Here is a 19,080-nt window from a genome sequence, read left to right as displayed (position 1 = left end):
CACTGTTGTCAGTGTCCGTCCTAACTAGAGCTTTTCTTTTCTGTGGGTGATGCTAAGGAGGGAATGTCTGTTTGTTTCTTAGCACACACAGATTCAACCATTGTTGCTTGTTAGCTATCAAAATGAGACAATGTCTGCTTGTGAGCATTCGTTACAGGTTATGTCCTCAGTGTGGACACATTAGTGTGATTTTCTCTACCCAGATTGTTTCATTTTCAAACATTTTTATAGACTTTTCTATGTATCGTTTCTATAGATCTCGGCTCAGACAATAACACCTGCTCTTGGAATTTGCTCAGACTCAGTAAGTGTGACCCTCATTATCCATTTTGTGTGGCTTTGATTCATGCTGGGTTGGTGTACTGCCCTGTCTACTTATGATGTACTGTAGCACTGTATTGTGATCCTGTTGTGCTCTGTGTGGGCCATCTGAGAAAGGAGGATATCATTACTGGGAAGAGCAGGTGGGAAGTGACTATGTCATTCCTAAAGTCACTTTGGTTACTGTCACCGTGCGCTCTGTGACAGGAGCCATTTTGGACATTTGGACTTGATCCCTGTCTTGTAGCAGGCGCAGAGAGCTGGCAGCACCCATGGTGAAGCCCTAATCCTCATCATTTTGCAACTTTATGTAACCTCTAATCTCTGTTTCTTAAGAATTACACACTCTCCCGACAGGAAACAGGCATTCTGGGAGCATTTTGTTTGGTTGCTGACTTCAAAGAGATACAAGAGGGTTTGACGTAGATCACATTTGAATTCAGCTCTAACTCTGCAATAATCGTTGTAATTGGTTGTCTTGTCGACAAAGCAGCCCAAACCCCCACATGTTCAATTTATAAAGATATACAACTGAGAAATGTAGTGAATCCTCACATTTAGGAAGCAGGAACCTGCAAATATTTGGCACGTTTGCTTAGTAAATGATTTGAATGATGAATGGCTTGTTGTTTGTGAGTTTATTTTTAACCTTTGGGAACAAAATTTGGAGCAATCCAAATCCAGTCCAAGGTCAAAGGTCCACCGAAGTGGCTTTTCAGAGCTTTCAGTCACATCTCAAAGTCTTCTTTAGTGAATGGTAAAATTGTTGCTGTCAAATAATTTTCTTTTGATTGGCAAATCAGTTTGGAGTGAAACAATTTGTTGACATTTTTTAAAAATGATAAATCATGGTGGCAATTTTTATGCCAAAATAACAAATTTATTGGCAGCTCAAAATGTGAACATTAGCTGGATATCTTAGTCTTCTATGAACTGAAGTGAATATCATGATACATGAAGTAAGTTTTACACTGTTGGTTGGACTTGACAAGGAATATGAGTATGTCCACTTGGGTACAGGGACATTATGGTAGGCATTCACCAGTTCTTCTGCAATAGGCCAAATAATGAATTTATTAATCAAGAAAAATCAAGATGATAAAAAATAACAGCAACCCAATAATCAGCTTAGAAACAAACTTTTTTTTTTGCTGTTATGTCCAGGAAAGAAGTATGGTAGACAGCAACAGTAGAGCATTTATGTGCAAGTACTGAAAACTGGTTGTTACTGTGCTGTACAAGCAGTGCAAAGAATGCTGCAGAGGTAAATAGTGTGCATGTCTCCATGGATAGAGTATATGTGCAGTTGTTGTGGGCTTTTTTAGATGTACAGTTGAGGATATACGATATGTAAATGCATACTCTGCCACCAGAATACTGTGAAAACCAACATGTTACAATACAGTATGTTCAGGTTCAAGTTTTCTCTCTGTATGGAAAGCTCAGTCTTTCAATTTAAAAAATCTGCTGCTTATTAAACTGAACCCAGCAGATTTCAATGTTTTCACATGAATGATTAAATGTTGCCCCCGCCCCATCTCATTAGTTAAAGTTAAGTTCGGAAAATAAAGCCCTCTCCTCTGCGGGAGAGTCCAATCCAGCAGTTTATGACATCACATGGAGCTTGCGGTGGGTCAGATGGCCCTGGCTCATACGTTTGGGACTGGGAGTACAGTCAGCTGCTCTTGTGCTCTCAGCGTCATGCCACAACCTCAGAGGTCAGAAAGACATCACAACAGTGTCGTCCTTTGTGTCACGCTTCCAGTGGAGAGGGATGAAATGTGTCTCTTTTCTCTGTCTGCGTGCACCCCCCCCCCCACCCCCCCCGCTGAGTCGTGACGTACTCACAGGCTCAAATGAAGTTATTGTTACACATGAGTAAATGTTGAACCATGGATGAATGCTAGCTATGACAGAGGCTTTGGAGACTTACATGTGAGATCATATGATCATGCAGATCATATGATCACCCCAGAACGCCTGCAATCCCTCCAGCGTCTCCATATCTCAGCTGCTAGTTTTCTTTTCACTCTGCTAATTAAAAACCCGGAGGTTTCACCGTCGCGTCTTTTAGCTTTTTACACGACCCATCAGCTTCATTAAAAAAGTAGAAATGTTTGCGAGCCGGGCACATGCCTCTGGGTCATTGTTGCTGGGATATCAAGGGAGGAAATGATGTGTGAAAGCGATACACTTGCATGAAAGCTTGTCAAAACCGGGCCCATGGAGATGTCCGTCTTAGGGGTGTTTCTTCAAAGGAATTCAATTAGCAAGAGTTGTTTGTCTTGCTTCAAGGAGCAGGAGTTACACAGATCCTATCAAGCTGATAGCATCACGCACAGTCCCTTATCAGCTCGCCACTTCCACCTGCCACAGCTCCTCTTTGTGTTTGCCTATGCGTGCGTTGGCTTGAAATGTGCAAAGTCAGTGACTGGTCGTCAAGTGTGGCTTCATTTCCTCTGAAGAGAATCACAGTTGCTCATTTACATCTGGAGCACAGGCGAGGCATGAGAGCACCAGGAAGCGTGGCTTTCTCTCATATCCTGCTCAAAATGTTCCATTTTTAATCTTCCACGTTTTTTTCTTAATCTCTCCAATTCCATTTAGCTCTCAAGTCCATTTAGCCTTTATTCAGGAGTTCAATAGTGCACTGGAGCGCCTCAGTCTATATTTAAAACCTTACCACTGAATAAATCGAGCAAAAAATCTTTTAATTCTGCCAGCCACCACCCAACCCGAAAGTTTATTCTGCTGTTCAAGCAGTGGAATGGCAGTGGTAGGTTCCTATAACAGGTTTCCTCCAGATGCGGGTGTCTGAGCAGCTAGCATGAGATTCAAGGCATCGTGCATTTAAGACTTTGCAGCTGGTTGGTTAATGGACTTGCACTTGTATAGCTTTCTAGTCTTCTGACCACTCAACATGCTTTAACACTACAGAGTAACATTCACTACCATTCACTTATTTACACACATATTCATGCACTGGTGGCCGAGATTTCGATACAAGGCCACCTGCCGCCTGCTGCTCAGTTAAAGTCACTCACAAGCCGATGGCCCAGCCTTTGGGAGCAATTTGGGGATCAGTATCTTGCCCAAGGACACTTTGACATGAGGGTTAGAGGAGTCTGGGATCGAACCACTGATTTTCCCTCTTGTGGACAACCTGCCCTTCTTCCTGAACCACAGCCGCCCCACTGCTAACACTTTTACAAAGCATGCTGTTGTGGTTGAGATTTTACAGCTGTTCCATCTTTTGAGTAAGTGTATGAAATACCAGAAATTTTTAAAAAATTCCCAGCCCAGAATGAGGTCTTCACATTGTTCTCCAAATTCAATGGATGTCTAAATTACAGTGTTCTCAACAAAGAGAAGCAGCACATTCTCAGATTGGAAGTGATGAAACCAGCAACCCAGGTGCCAGAATAAATGTTGGCATTGTGCATTTTTGCAAAGCGCAGATAGGTTACATTTTTATGTTTTATATGTAGCATTGTCGCCTCACAACACAAGAGGGTTCCTGCTTCAAACCCAGGGGTGGGGAAGCCCTTCTGTTTGCATGTTACCTCGTGTCAGCTGTGTGGGTTTTCTCTGGGTATTCCAGCTTCCTCCCACAGTCCAAAAACACATGCAGGTTAATTGGTGACTAGGGCTGTGACGGTATCACCGCGGTATGGCGGTGATACGTACACAGGTATGGCTCTGGGTCTGTGTCCACTACAAGAAACTCTTCAAAATCGCGTTCAAAGTTGTCCATTGCAGCTACTATAGTCCAGAGCTATAGCTAGGCTAAATAAACAGCTGAGTTTTGTTTACAGGCTACGTCTGTGCCTGTGCCTGCTCACCGGTGTATCCCTCTGCGGATCACAGCGCCGGACGTACTGACCCCAATGCCAACCGCTGAGACCCAGCCACTGGACGTACAGACACAAAAAAGATATCGATCATGTTGTCTCAATATGAAAATGATAGCGAAAGGGCATAACTCCCAAATCATCGGAGTATTCTTTTAACATTTGGCTTGGGAACCAGATCCGCCGCCATGATGAATCAGCTTTTTTTTTTTTTTTTTTTTGTGCGGTGATGACCTCTTCACCGCGGTAGGCATCATGTGACCGCGGTATTGCAGTGATACGGTTATTGTCACAGCCCTACTGGTGACACTAAATTGGCCATAAGTGTTAATGTGAGCGTGAATGGTTGTCTGTCTCTATAGCCCCTTTTACACTGTCTGATTTTATGTTTATGTTATGTTTTATGTGATATCGAATGTTTCGCAGGCAAGCTGCGAGCGCTTAGACACACAGAAAAGGATTGGCGAGTTGATCCAAGGTGTCTAATTTTCCACCTCGTAGGGTCGACATATTGGCGGAACCTTTTTGGTTTAAAAAGAACGAGGCGCCCTTCCGCCACAGGAGGGGCTGTTGATGACTTGGGGGTGAAGCTGTTGCTGCACGTGCGACCCACTGGCGGTGGATAAACAGGAAACAGCTGATAGCAGGAATGAGCAGCTAGTAGCAAGAGGGAAACGCAAACCTTAAAGACACTGTAAAGATGAGCAACTGGGGAGACAAGGAATTGCGCGCCCTCCTTGTCCTCGCAAACGTAGAGGCCATTAACCGTCAGATGACAGGGACGGTGAAGGATAGGCCAACTTACGAGAGAATCGCCGAAGGACTGACCAGCTGTGGCTTCCCTCGGAACAAGGCTGTTTACATCACATGCTGAGCTACACGTTTTGTTACTTGCTCACACCCCCCATTGCCCCGAAAAAGGCGCATTCTGTATGAACAAAAGTAGGCAGGCAGCATTTTGCTGCACTCCCCGATTTTGTTTTTATACTGCCAATGCTGAAAGAAGACTGATTGGGCTTTCCTGCAAATTTGCACAATTCCTGTTTAAAAAGGGCTTATGTGTCAGCCCTGTGATAGTCTGGTGACCTGTCCAGGGTGTACCCTGCCTCTTACCCAGTGTCAGCTGGGATAGGCTCCACCCGCCCTGCGACACCCAAAAGGATAAGTGGTTACGGAAGTGATTGAATTAATATTTAGCAGATATGTTGAAACCTAGCATTTCTTTAAGTTTTAATTTTCAATGTCATGTTGTGACAGTGGCACAAAAGAACACAAAAATAACCTAGTAGGGTTAGAAAAACATTATGTTTAGGCTTAATATATCTGGTTTGGTCGTTAAGAACATTGCTGGGCATGTCCCAAACTATTGTTAAAAAAATACCTGCTTTTGGTGCTACAAACACTGCTTGACATGTCTCAGGTTTGTTAAAAATGACCAGGTTTGGTTGCGACAAACCAAATTCCTTAAAGATAGCTGTTGCCTTTATAGAAGAGGAAAATGCACTAGCATGCTTTGGAAAATGGCTAATAGTAATGTGTGGAAATGCAGGTGTGTATGTTGTAATGTATAGGTTGTTCATGCTGATATGCTGCACTGGCAATGGAGTGGTGGAATTTGACAATGGAAAAACATCAGTGGTAAACATGAACTTTTGGTGTGAGCTCCTTAAAGTCTATAAGTCATATGTTTTTTCGAGACTTACTTTACATCGGCTTTCAACAGTAATATTCATGGAGGCAGATGTACCCCACCGATAGTAGCTTCAGTAGAACAGCATGCAGTGTAGCCACAGCTTGCAGGTTTTCAGATGTATGACTGATAATGTGTGAAAAGCAAAGTTCCCCCTCAGTGGCTTTTTTGTGTTTAAAGAATATTGCAAAGCACATGACAGTATTTGGTGTCTCTCACTGCTGGTGTTGCTTTCTGTTCCTGCACTTACGTTGATGAAGAGAGCAGGTTTTAGGGCAGGGTATCATTTGAAATGTTTTGATTTTAGATCCGATCTATTGCTTCAAGTGTTGATACTGATACAAAAAAACATATATCATTTTTATACCGTACTGAAAGACATATAAACATGTTTTACTACAAAGTGTTTTTTCAGTTATAAAAAGAAGACAAAGTTCTCAAATATTAAACGTTGTCCAACTTAAGGGAATGTATGAAAAATTTGCTCAAACAGCAGTCTAAAATTGGCAATTTCTTTTAATTTAATCAGGAACTAGGCTATCTGGTGAAATTACAGACATATTTCAGTCACTGCCAAAAAAAACTATTAAGGTTTGATACCCAGCCCTTGTTATGGTAAATGCAAAAAATCTCTGTTACAAGAAAACTTATGGAAATTGAGTATCAAATACATAAATCATATAGTTTAATCATAAAATATCTTTCATGTATCTACTCATGGATGCAAGGCTCGTGCTTTTACAGCGCGAGATGTTAACGTAAATGCTGTCCTCCTCAGCTGAGCTGTAGCATTAACTAGCGCAGTAGTGCTAAGTGAGCTAGCAGTAGATGCACACGTCCTTCTGTGCAGTGATTCGGTTGTCAAGTGTAGTTCAGCAGAAAGAAAATAGTTCCTACATGAAACTGCACACATGAAACTGCTCACAACAAGGTCTGTGGATTATCTTAAGTAACCAGGTCATGATTTATGGAAAGAGACATTGCTGTTGAGTTTTTCAAATGTACTTATTTGGCACTTTGAGCACCACAAGCTGAGTGCCATCTAGTTCCATTATATTTGAGAGAAGGCAAAAATCTCTGTGGCCGATATCTCTGACACTCGGCGACTCACACCAAAACAATCTAGATTGATAAATAGCACTACTGGGAAAATATGTGTTTTAGATTTAGGGGTGAACTGTCCCTTTAATTTTTGAATGGCCTTCTGATCTCTATATATCTGATGAAAGGATAAGTGCTCGGTAAAATGTGATATTTGGGATGTGGTGATGGAATGGCTCAGTGTTGATATGTGTAGCCTGTATTTTAAAAAGCACGGAGGCTCTCCGGTGAACATTTCAGCATCTTAAGGCCGCCTGCCAGACACAAGTAGCAATCATGTGAATGTCGTTCTCCGGGCTGAAACGACGCGCGAGGCGGACAATACATCTTGCTATGCTTTATTATTTATTAATGATATGTTTACCATGGTGGCAGGCAGACGGATGACAAGTGTTTGTATTTTGAGGGGGAAACAAAAGTGCTTTCTGTACGTATGGTAATGGCCCCGAGAGTTTTCATACATAATTAACTTGCTGTGAGTTTTCCAGCTGTGTCTAATGTCATGTGTGAGTGACAAAGGCTGTATTCTGCCCCAACAAAGCCTCCCTGTGGTGCGTGTGGATGATGCTGTTAGGAGATCTGCATTGCAAAGAAGCTATTATGTTTTATGGTTTCTATGAATTTCAATGTGGACTTATGCTGTTTCTGATTTCCACGCAGAGCACAGTGGAAGAGTGGCTGCTTATATGTAGAGCTCTGGCTTCTGAGCTTTTATCTCCTCAGATAGTTACTATGTGTCAGAGTCCTCGCCAAGAGGTTCTATTATGGCCCATTTCCACTGCAGTGTCTCCTGAACTCCGCTGCCTGTCTGCCCTCGGTGTTACGCTCCGCTCTCTGTTTGACTGTGCAGCGTCATTCATTTCTCTGCATTGCTGATGCAGCTGTGAGATGCTGACAAAGGAGATGATTGCTCGTTCTGGCAGTGGCGTCACGCTGGTACGCCAGACCCGGGCCTTCACCGTCACAGGGGCTTTATGTTCAAGATGCTCTGTCACTATTCCTACTATGTCTATTTTGAATGGATGGAGAGTGCATATCCTACAGTTGTCCAGAATCTGATATCATTTTTATCATTTCACAGATTCCCTGTGATGTATGATCATTTGTAATGAGATAAGTTTGGTTAAGCTGCAAAAGACTTATCTTTCACCAGAAATAAGGATCTTAGGTGCTAATTCTGCAAATAGAAGATTTTTTAAAATCCTTATTTTTATTAAGGGAAACATTAAAGCACAAAGAGAATTTGATTTTTTTCAAGGTATTTCCTGTGTTAAGCATTTGAAAAAATGACAACACAAAGTCTCATTTTCCATTTTAGTATTGCTTAAACCACTCCATGGCCCATAATCCCCTACATCTTTTGCAAGACAGACATCTCCAGTGATGGACTAAAAGCAGATTGCAATTCTAAAAATGTATGTAGCTACAAGCTAAATCAGATCAGGGTTCCATTTTAGCAGTTATAGTAGTTATAAAGCCCCTTTCCTACTGGATAAAAAAACCACTAAAATTTGACTTTTGTATATTTATCAGGAAAGGTAACAATTAGCATTCACTCCTGGTTCAAATGACTGTGCTGTTGTCCATCTACATCTGCTCTACTGGCAATGGGAAAGCAATTTGTCACCTACTTTTAATTTTTTTTTTCCCGTGCTTAAAAACCCCACATACACATCCTGATTCTGGTGGAAATGGTATAACTTGAGGATTGTCTGTCCAAAGTTCTCCTTATTGTTTTAAGGTGCAGTAACAATAGTGTTCAATATCTGCCAACTAGGGACGGTGAGATATAACCTCTTTATGCAAACCATATCTACTTGTGATCCCCCTGTCTTGTCACAGGTTGCATTTGTGTATGAGTTGGAAGTTCGAACAAAAAGTGATGTTTTCTTCTGAGATTGTTACCTCTGCTAAGAAGGATATGTTCTGGGTTCAGTTTGTCTGAGTACGGGAAAAACTACTTTGTCATTTCCATGCAACTTGATGCAAGGGTGTAGTATGTGCCAAGGAAGAACACATTTCATCTTGGAGTGGATCGGAATCTCAGAGCACATACACAAATCTCTTTCTTTCACATTGTGAGGTAGGGTATTTGGCCTTGGGGGAAGGTCTGTTTTTTTCAAATCTGTGTTAAAACAGTAATCACATGCCATATGTATGTGTATTGAAAGTTATTGGTCACTGTAATAAATCTTCCTATTCATAATGGGTATGAAGTGATTCCTTTGGCAGCGCTTTTTGTGGCTTTTTATGGTTTTTGTATCAGTGTGGTGAAGTACCTTGATTTATTTGATGTTCCATAAAAGGTACCGTGCATGTTAGTCAATAGTACTACAATGTAAAAATGCATAGACAGTAATACACTGTATTGACATCACCCTCTTCCACTGTCAGTCATTTGGGAGTTTCCCTATCTTAGTGTTGTTCAGGGTGGCTGCTGAGCTCAGCTGTTAATTCTGTCTTCCCATGAAGAGTTAACACTTGTGTGTGTACACACACAAGTGTTAACTCTTGATCTGAAGGAAAAACACACTCATATTTGCTTCCTCTATAATGCTTTAATCACCTGGCAAATCCCTCTCTCATGCAGTGCAGATGCAGACAACCAGTGCAGATAGAGTACAGGAGGCCTAATGTGCTGTGAGGATAATTGCCCATTTTAATCCACTCCTCAGCAGTTTCTGTCAGTCAGCGACTCAGTGAGGGCTCGCAGCCCACTGGCAGCGCTGACCCGTCAATCACATTGCATCCGTCAGGGCTCACGTGAATGGGGATGAAACATTCTGGATATAATTGGCGTGCTAGCATGTCATATCTTTGCCATGAACTCCATGACAATGTTTGAGAAAAACCACAGGCAGCAGAATACATTATCACTACTGAACTACCCCACCGTCTGCAAAGTTGTTCTAAATCCATGTAAAGGCTGTAGCCTGCAGCTGTAAGCTTTGCAAATGCAGCTATTATTGAAATGGCAAAGTGCCCTACTTACCCTTTAGAGACTAGCCCTGAAATGAACCAGAAGTGGGTGGCTGACGGCGAGTTTTATGTTAAACCGTACAAGGCATGGCGCGTCTGAGCAGCGCAGAGGGAAAGCAGTCGCCCACCACCAGAGACCTGGGTTCATTTCCCAGCAGGGGCACCTCCGGCTTGGCCCAGGCCCCTGAAAATTATGAGTGGCTGTTGGGAGACACAACAAGGGAGCATGTTCTTGTTGTTGAAATATTGACTTCTGCAGACCTATTTAGCGAGGCTTCCTGCTTGTTTCCTTTCTTGCTGTACTACCACTTGTCTCCTACCAGGAAGTAGCTTGAATGAATACATGGCCCTCTCACACTTTCACACAATTAGATGACTCAAGTGCTCTTTTTATATATGCGTTTTAAGATACCTGGAGAGGAGCATGGGCATAAAACTGCCATCATTATCAAGACACTTGAAGTATGCCACACAACATACTTGCCCTAGTAACCTCGTTTTATGTACAAAACTCTCTGTTTCCTTAAGTGGAAAAATCAATGTGAAGCTCCTTCCACTTTACAGCGAGGGTATTGTCAGTGTGAATATTTATCTCTTAAACAATACTCCATTAGAAATCTATATGTTTTTGAGTAGGGTTGGAACTAACAGTTATTTTCTTGTTTTTTAATAATCTAATGATTTAATTCAATTAACAGATTAATCTGTTTAAAGATACTTATTATTTACAATGATATGAAACAGAGAAAAACTGTATGTCCTCACATCAGAATTCTGGAAGCAGAGAATGTTTGACACTTTTGCTTGTAAAAGTACTTCAAAGATGAATTGATAGTTAAAAATGTTGATTAGTCTTTTGTTGATTGATTACAGCTCTACTTTTCTGTGCTAGATACCCCTGTAGGCTTGAAATGTGGATTTTGAAGTGTTTAGATTGCTCCTTTCTGAAGCCAGGATTCACAGCATTTACAGTGGCTCCAAAGTGCCACTGAAGGTGGAGCAAAGATCATTGCTGTTTAACATAAATAGCAGAGAAGTATTCAGATTGCATGTAAAGATTGCATGGTATGGCATGACTATACTCAACTCGCTTTTTTAGGTTTTCCATTAGCAAAAGTTGGGGTTAGTACTTGTTGCCTGGTACTTTTTTTGCTATTACATTGGTCAAGGTTGCAGTCAAGCTGAACCGATACTAGACAATGGAGCTAAAACACTGCAGACCACTGATCGGTCAAAGAGGATCGTCACTGGCGCTGCACCGGACAGCCCCACACAAACAAGCCATTTTGAAATAGCCACGCTACCATCAACAGTGATAGCAATTTTTCAATGAATCAACTCAGACTTTTAAAAAATGTCAGCCCGCAAAACTACACCATAAACTACGTACACTACATACACCGTACAATTGACCAAGTGCGGACGTTCCTCTGTTTGGTTTCTGATGAAAGGACTCACCAAGTGTCACATTGAAGACTGTGTCAAGGTAGTTTTATGCTGCGTTGCTACTGTGATCAGCTGAGAATCCCACCTTCACTGAGGGGGTACTATCCTCAGTGGAAAACAAAATAGAGAAAGTGACCTGGTACCAAAAGTGAGTTGAGTTGAGTTGAGCTGTATGAGGCAATAGTTATAAGAAAATAACCTGTGATGATGTCATCAGGGTTCTAAGCTGATCTCGGTGTGTGCTTTAAGAAGAAGATTTCATAAAAAACTTGAGTTGCGAACTGGAAACTGGAGTTTGACAGACATTGCACATTGCATTGTGGGAAATGTGGGATCCAGCGTTTTTTGGAGCTTTTCCCATCATGTCGAGTTTAAATCAAAAGATTTAAGCCTCTGATGCTTCGGTTTTGATTAGTCTTTTAAAGCCTTCATTGTCTCCAGAGGGACCTGTGTGAAGTGATGTCACCTGAGTCAGCATCCATTGGGTCTGAAGACTGCAAGTTTAAAAATTAGAACAATCTGTAGGTGTAAAACACTTGTGGGAATTTCCAAAGAGTGTGTCACGTAGTCCCTCCCTATTGCGCTGCGACTGGCTTGTACTCACTATGTCAACGCATCAAGTGTAGAGGTGGTTAGGCGCAAAGAGGCAAAGAGGTCATGGTTAGGGTTAGTATTAATCAGTCACAGCACAGTAGGACTAGGCTGAACACTCTTGGGGAAGAATAACACCTGCAGGTGAGAAGCTTAAAATTAGTCGCTATGATACTAGAAAATACATCAAAATCTCTGAACCTCACTGTCAGCCGTCAGAGTTGCATTGTGTGTAACATGGGCGACAGGTATTGATAAGGTAGAAGAAGAAGATCTCTGGTTCTGTGGCATCACTTTTGAACTGTCCATCATGAGTCCAATAATATTATAGGAGTAACTTCCTGTGTGTTTGGGTCACCAGGAGAGGGGAAGAAAAGGATTTAAAGTATGACAGAATGTACGGTACGAGTACCAGAGAACACAGACAGTGTGTCATAGTTTCTCCAGGCCAATCAGAGGGGGATTGACAGTGACAAGAGCTCTAATAGACACATAAATACAATTGGCAGTGACTATACTTGGAGGCAAATAGGGCAAAGTGAAATAAACAATGAGCACAAAGCCTGATTTTTCTGCTTGAACTCTGGCTGTACAGCACAGTACATGCAGTGCCTGCCTTCCTGCCCACTGTCCCTCTGTGGCAGCTCAACACATTGAGACCGGTGTCTTCTCTATAGATCCTGCTGTGTGTCTGGCCTGTTCAGTGGCCCACTCATCTGTCCCAGTAGCCGAGCAGCAGCGGCAGAATGACTGAGCCCGTTGTGCCTCGGCCGGTCATGTGACAGCTCCGTGTAGCTGAATGACTTTCCCCCCGCAGCCTCGGTGCCATTATGTTTTATTGGAGGGGGCTGCAGATGAAAAGAGAGAGTCAGCTATCCCTCCGGGGCCAGGGGCTCCAGCGACTCACTGCAAAGCCTGCTGGGAGCCCGTCGCCATGACTGCATCGGGCAACGGGGTGGGGGGGAAGCAGAGGAGAGGAAGGAGGCCACAGAGCGGACGCAGACATGCAGAGTAGCCAAATGGCAATTTTCTACTGGTAAAGAAGACTTAAATCACATGTTTTACTCACACACTGAGGTCAGCTTGAATATTTTGGGATACCCTCACAGCTCTTATACACAGATCCCCAAAATAGACCTGTGAGTGAAAAAGCAGTTTTGTTTTCGGCTGAATATTTGAATACTATAGTAACAGTTGTTTTTAAAGGCACTTTCTGACCTGCTGAATTGAATTTTCAGAATGAGTGCACAAAGGTGTATGATGTCATTTAGGTGATACAATAACACCACAGACTTAACTGGAAAGGAAGAGTGTCTCATCCTGTTGTCCTCATTATCTTTGTTTTTGGTCTCTTTCTCATTTCCTTTATCTCTTCTTCTTCTTTGTCTCTGTTTGTCCTGTGTTATCTTTCGAGAGACAGAAAGGCCAACGCCGTCAGCACTTTGCTTCATTTTCAGCACCTCACACAGTCCACCACCTCACTATCTACATCCGCGTCTCGCCATTCAGCTGTTACGCTGGGGGATTTAAATTAGAAAGTAGAGTTTTTAAAAATAGCAGGTGGTGAGAGTGTGTTTGTGTGTGTGTGGTCAAGAAGGCAGCTGCTGTACCATGACACTGGCTGGTAATATCCGCAGTGACAGTTCTGTGAAAGCATATTCTTTTGCAATGCCAAATAACAAGCTGCACACAAACTAATGTATAGTTTTCAGGTTGTTTCCCATCATGCCCTGCTTCATATGTATTGATTTTGTGATTATGAAATGAGTTCACTTTCATCAGGCTAACTGTTCAGTCTGTGGAGGTCTAATTCAACCAATAACAGGAAATGATGTGTAATAGCCCCCCACATACAACCACTGTCAGCAGCAGCTTTCCACGTGGGTGTCTGCTGCTGCTGCAGATCAAATAGTTGCATCACGTTGCCGAGGCCTGCATACACTTGCAGCCCCGCCGCCGCTGTGCTCCAGCAATCAGTGAAGCCACAGAGAGACAGATTAAATTAGATTAGCGGGGCTGAGCTTTAAAGTCAAATCAGCAGCTAATGGGTTCTAACACATTTGGCAGTGGTGACAGCGCGTCTTTTGTAAATAAAGGGCAGTTAGGAGGCGCGCCATGCAGTTAACCCCGGCCCTCCTGCCACACAATGACTCCATTGTGTCATTCTACTGTCAGTCAAAGAGCTGGCAGCCTCTGTAAAGTGTATCCACGCCTGGTGGAGATTTATCTTGTAAATAAATGTTGCCTTGTAGTGTGTCAGATACGTCCTTTATGGTTTGGTTCCCTGCACTTTTTTCCCTCACAGTTGTGGGATTTACAAAGCACTTATTGTGCTGTAGGAGTCAGTGAAGACTCGCAATGACAGCATCAGATGAATGCTAAAATTACTAAGTAGACTGTTGTCGCTTAGGTTTGGGCAGTATCTATTATTTCATACCTTTCTGACATTTCACAGAGGTACGTGGTATATGACAGTGTTTGTGTGAAAAAACAAACAACCAGGAGAGGAGGCGGTTGCATTTAGAATAAAATGTGATAAGTTTATGAAATACAATAAATACATCAGTGTAGATTAAACCAGTGTTTGGCTTGTGATCCTTTACAAAGAAGCAGTGTATTTGGGACTCCTATCATATTGCAGATGTGTGTTTTTATCCCACCTCTATTTATGCTCATTTTTAGTTTGTGTATGAAAAACCTGAGTGGAAACACCAGAAATTCTTGTAAAGAAGTAGAAAAAATACAGTTGAAACAGTGCATAAACCATGACTCACATGAAGAATGTGACTCAAATGTGCACTGAAGATAGGTTCCACTCTGATGAAGAGGTGGACAAACAAAGATAGGTGTCATACTTTTCCTCCATTTGAGGTTTGATTTGCACTCTTTTTTTCTTATGTCATCTTGTTCTGCTTCTGCTTTGGTTTAATGGCACCCAGCTGAAGACATGCAGAGTAGCCAGATGGCAACTGTTTATCACTATGTGCCCTACTCTTAATAAACAGTAGTGGATGGAAATTCACATTTAATTTTGGATGGCAACTTGACGTATGACTTATGACTTGACTTATGACGTATGACTTGATGTGAGCTGTTCCAGGAAGTTTCCCCCTTTAGCCTCCCCCGTGGTTTTATTTAAACACCTGTTTGATAACTAAGGAGGTTGAATTATTCTGTGATTTCACAAAAAGCAAAGATTGGAAAAAAGTTCTTCTTTGGAGGGGCCCGACCCCACAGGACTAAACTAACTAACTGTATGTAAAGTGGAGTCCTACACGGATCCAGGCCTGCAAACTCACACCCTCCCGCACCCATAATGCTCAATACCAGATCCGATCCCGCAAACTCACCCTGTGATTAAACACATTGTTTTCAGGGTAACCACGGGTCCTTAAAAAGTCTTAAAATGTCTAGCAAAAGGTCTATAAAGTATTGAATTGTCTTTCATTCAGATGGTTCTTAAATGTCTTTTAGTCATGTCATTGCAAGATCTTCAAGTGGTGATGCTACAGGAAACGTGATTTTAACAGAAGGGAAACTGTTCAGCGAGGGGAAGAGACTGTGACATAACACCTGTATGCACCCAGTGCCCCTGTTTTTGCCCCTTCAATGCAGGTCACACAATGAGTCCACATTGTTAAATGAAGAGAGTATCCACAGAGAGTATCAGTGTCATTTTACCTGACTGTACATTCTGAAATGACATCAATGTGTTTACTTTGAAAGAGTATATTTTCACTTTTGATGTGTATTTCCATCATAAGTTTGGTCTTGAATTTCAATTGAAGTGGTATTAAAAAGGTCTTAAAAAGTTTTGAAATGAACTTGTGTATACCTGTAGACATCCTGGTTTTGCCGTTACGTCGTTTGGCGTAGTGCATCCTACTATCCCGTTCAGATGTACAGTGCACTTGCTCAGTCGGCTCCTACTTGTTATTGATGTAATGCAAAGTCGGTAACCAATTTTGCAGCAATCATCTGTTCACGTATCCAAACTGCCCCGTTGCTATCAATCAGCGGCATCCTCACCTCTGGGATTACGTTTTGTCTTTCGTCCTCTGCGTATTTTTTCAGTCTGCTGTCTGTGTTTTTACGTATTACTCTTAGTTCTTTTACTTTAAGTGCATCTCCCACCACTGTTTCTGTTTTATTTCTGCTCCTCAGTTGCCGCACTTTCTCTCCCTCACAGTGCTGAGACTTAAAAAGCACGTATTGTGATGTAGGAGTTATTGAAGGCTCTCAGAGAGTTTGGAACCTGAAACAGTATTCATCTATATTTCCTAATACTTTTGACATGTCTGATAACCTTTTACTGCCTTTTTTATTTTACTGAATGGGTTTGTTTTGCCAGAATGGGTATATTGCACTCTTTTCTTCCTGCCTGTAAAGCACACAACATGCATTTTATAACGATTTTGGACATGAAATGAAAAGATTATTTTGTCAAGTCCGCTGCCAGATGGCATCGAGTGTTTTTTTTTTTTTTTTTTTTTTTCCAAGCCTGCTTGTGATGCCCTACATTTTAAAGCATCTCCTCATTCACACCTGGAGAAGTGAATGAATGGATTTCTAAAATCTACCTGCCTGCTGGAGAGGGAGGGGAAAAAAACTACAGAGCGGTGAGACGAGGCCATCACACAGGCTTTTGATTCAAGCTGGCAGCTCATGTATTCTTTGCAGCAACCTGTTGTTTACTAATTGAAATATTACGCTCACAATGGGGACGTGTTTCTGTGTCAGTCAGGTGAGATTTTTTTTTGTTCTTTTAAGTGGATTGAGGTCATTTATTCCAGCTGGACAAATCTGTGCTCATCAGCCTCCTTCACTCCGTCTTTTATCACACTGCCTCATGTTTCATCACCATGATAATAGGTCAGAAAAGCTGTGCTAATACAAGTTGAGGCTGTCAGTCCCTTGGCGTCGTCCCAAAGCATTCTGGGAAACATTTTCAAGACCCATTTTCGCAAAGAAGCGTGAATGACGTTGGCTGGCACATGCTGTTGATATTCATGTTTTATTGAATGGGACGATGAATAATTGAGCGTCTCTGTGTCCCTGCAGGGCCTCTGTTTTGGCGGCGCACAAAGCAATGTGGAGGAAATAAAGAAAATCCTGATACGCTGAAAACCAGAGGTATGACTCTTCACACTCCACTGGACTCTTAACACTCATCTGTAACCTCACACAAACACCCTTACGGATGTATTCAGGCGTGTTTGCTTGCACGGACGTACATCGCCGTGTGACAATAACCTCGTGTACATGCTGACAGCAGATGGACTGCTCATTCTGGAGGATTTTCCTTGTCTCTAAGTGCATGTACAGTAGCAGAGCAAGCACACACACTCATGCATTAAACCACACGCAGATACCAGCTGGCCTCCACTAGCTGAGATTGTTTGCCAGAGGCCAGCCTGCTGTCCCAAGTGCATACACATACCTGTGGTGCATTAGCGTGGACTGTATATTCTATACTGGGCAGCATGTGCGCAGGTCCCTCTCACTGGAGCAGTACATTGTTGATATTTCAAGTTGACCTACAGAGCAGGAGATGCATCCAGCTCAAAGCTAAACTGTTGTATTCCTTTATATCTTTATACAGTTGATCTGACCCATCAGACTATTTCTGCTGCAGCCATTTTTCATCCGCAGTGCAACCAGTAAGGTCAGCTCATACACGCCATTGGGGGTAATGTGAGGACAAGAATGCTGCAACTCAGCCACCCCACCCCCAACCTCAAAACACACAAAAACACACCCACACACATGTTTTTCTTTTTTCTTTTTTTTTTCTTATCCCAATCCCATGCAACACATTCCCAAATTTGTTGGTTATTTCCTAATCCGAGTGTGAGCGTGCCGGGTCCCTGCTAGGCTAGAGTGGAACACGACGGCACTGATGTCAGATTAGTCATCAACAACTAGCAGCAGCGTCTGTTCTGCCTCCTCAACTCAGAGCCACAGCTGTTCACAAGTACCTGAGTCCAAGGACAGTTTGTCAGAATTTTGTAATTTTGTAAAATGAGCCCAGTGTTGCATTAACAGATGTGCACTTTGTCACCGTGACAAGCATGGCTGACAAATAGGCAGGAGATTGGGATTAAAATGAAAGCGGAGAGAGGTGAGCATACATCATGTGATGTCAGGGGGATAATGTACTTTTAATTCTGCCTCTGATCTGAGTTTAGTCCTCAAATCATGCCAACAGGTTCATATTTTTAGTAGAGCCTTTGATTTAACTATGAACTGATCTGAACGTTTAGTTGTCTTAATTACCTTGGGTTTAGTTGGTCAATAATTCAGGTCAGTATTTCAGTATTGCTTCATCATTACAAAATACTCCAACCCTAAAAAATGAAATATAAAGTATAGTTGAATAGCATATTTAACACAGTTAAGTGACTGAAACTTGCTAGGAAACTATGAATGGTTCCAAATGATAGATTTAAATGACATTTCCGGCTCTGGTTTCTCATTAGTGTTTGCTTGTTAATTCAGGGGCTAACCCGACTAGCGTGGTTTAGCTAGCAGACCTCAGTCGTCCCAAAGCTGTTTAGGTGGATCTCTCATGTAAGAAGTTATTTTCTTCCATGTGCAAAGATGTAGACCTGATCAGACATTATGAAGCTAATATGGCTGTAATTATCTGGTTCATACAGTAGGGAGGCACTGAACTGAAGGATGTTGTGTATTATACCAAACGTCCGCTGGTTCCTCAGATCAGTCTGATGGGTCACCAGATGAGAGAGAAAGATGGGCTGAAACTGTAAGACAACAATTCAGCACAACAAATGCAGATGCTTTTATGCAAGGCTCCCTAAATGGTTTGATGAAAGCTGTGTATATCATTTACCATGACCTTATCTGTCACCGGATCTCAACCCAAGTGAGATCTCAACCTGTGTGAGATTTTGAAGCAACATGTTATAGAGCACTCTCCACCACCATCATCAAACAGCAAATTAGGTAATGGTTTTTGGAAGAATGCTGTTCATCCCTTTAGTAGAGGACCAGAGACTGGAAGTATCTATGACGAAGAGTATCGAAGGTGTTTTGGAAGCTCGTAATGGCCTGACACCTTACTAAGACATAAGCGTGAAG

The 19,080-nt window shown here is 42.2% G+C and overlaps 1 protein-coding gene across 4 annotated transcripts in view; it reads left to right on the top strand.

Annotated features, from left to right (window-relative positions):
- The window catches only part of fynb (FYN proto-oncogene, Src family tyrosine kinase b), a 112,196-nt gene that overhangs the window by 4,790 nt on the left and 88,326 nt on the right, over positions 1-19,080 (top strand). For 3 of the 4 annotated variants that reach the window (XM_033648381.2, XM_033648379.2, XM_033648376.2), the window contains exon 2: positions 17,041-17,112. The gene's annotated coding sequence lies outside the window, so the exon portion shown is untranslated. Of the gene's footprint in view, positions 1-256; positions 305-17,040; positions 17,113-19,080 lie in introns of all 4 variants that reach the window. The other variant, XM_033648377.2, reaches the window with a different exon arrangement.

This window comes from Epinephelus lanceolatus, chromosome 13 (genome assembly GCF_041903045.1).
Source record: "Epinephelus lanceolatus isolate andai-2023 chromosome 13, ASM4190304v1, whole genome shotgun sequence".
NCBI classification, from domain to species: domain Eukaryota; kingdom Metazoa; phylum Chordata; class Actinopteri; order Perciformes; family Serranidae; genus Epinephelus; species Epinephelus lanceolatus.
Note: the sequence above shows the minus strand (reverse complement) of the source record. Positions and strands in the feature narration are given on the sequence as shown.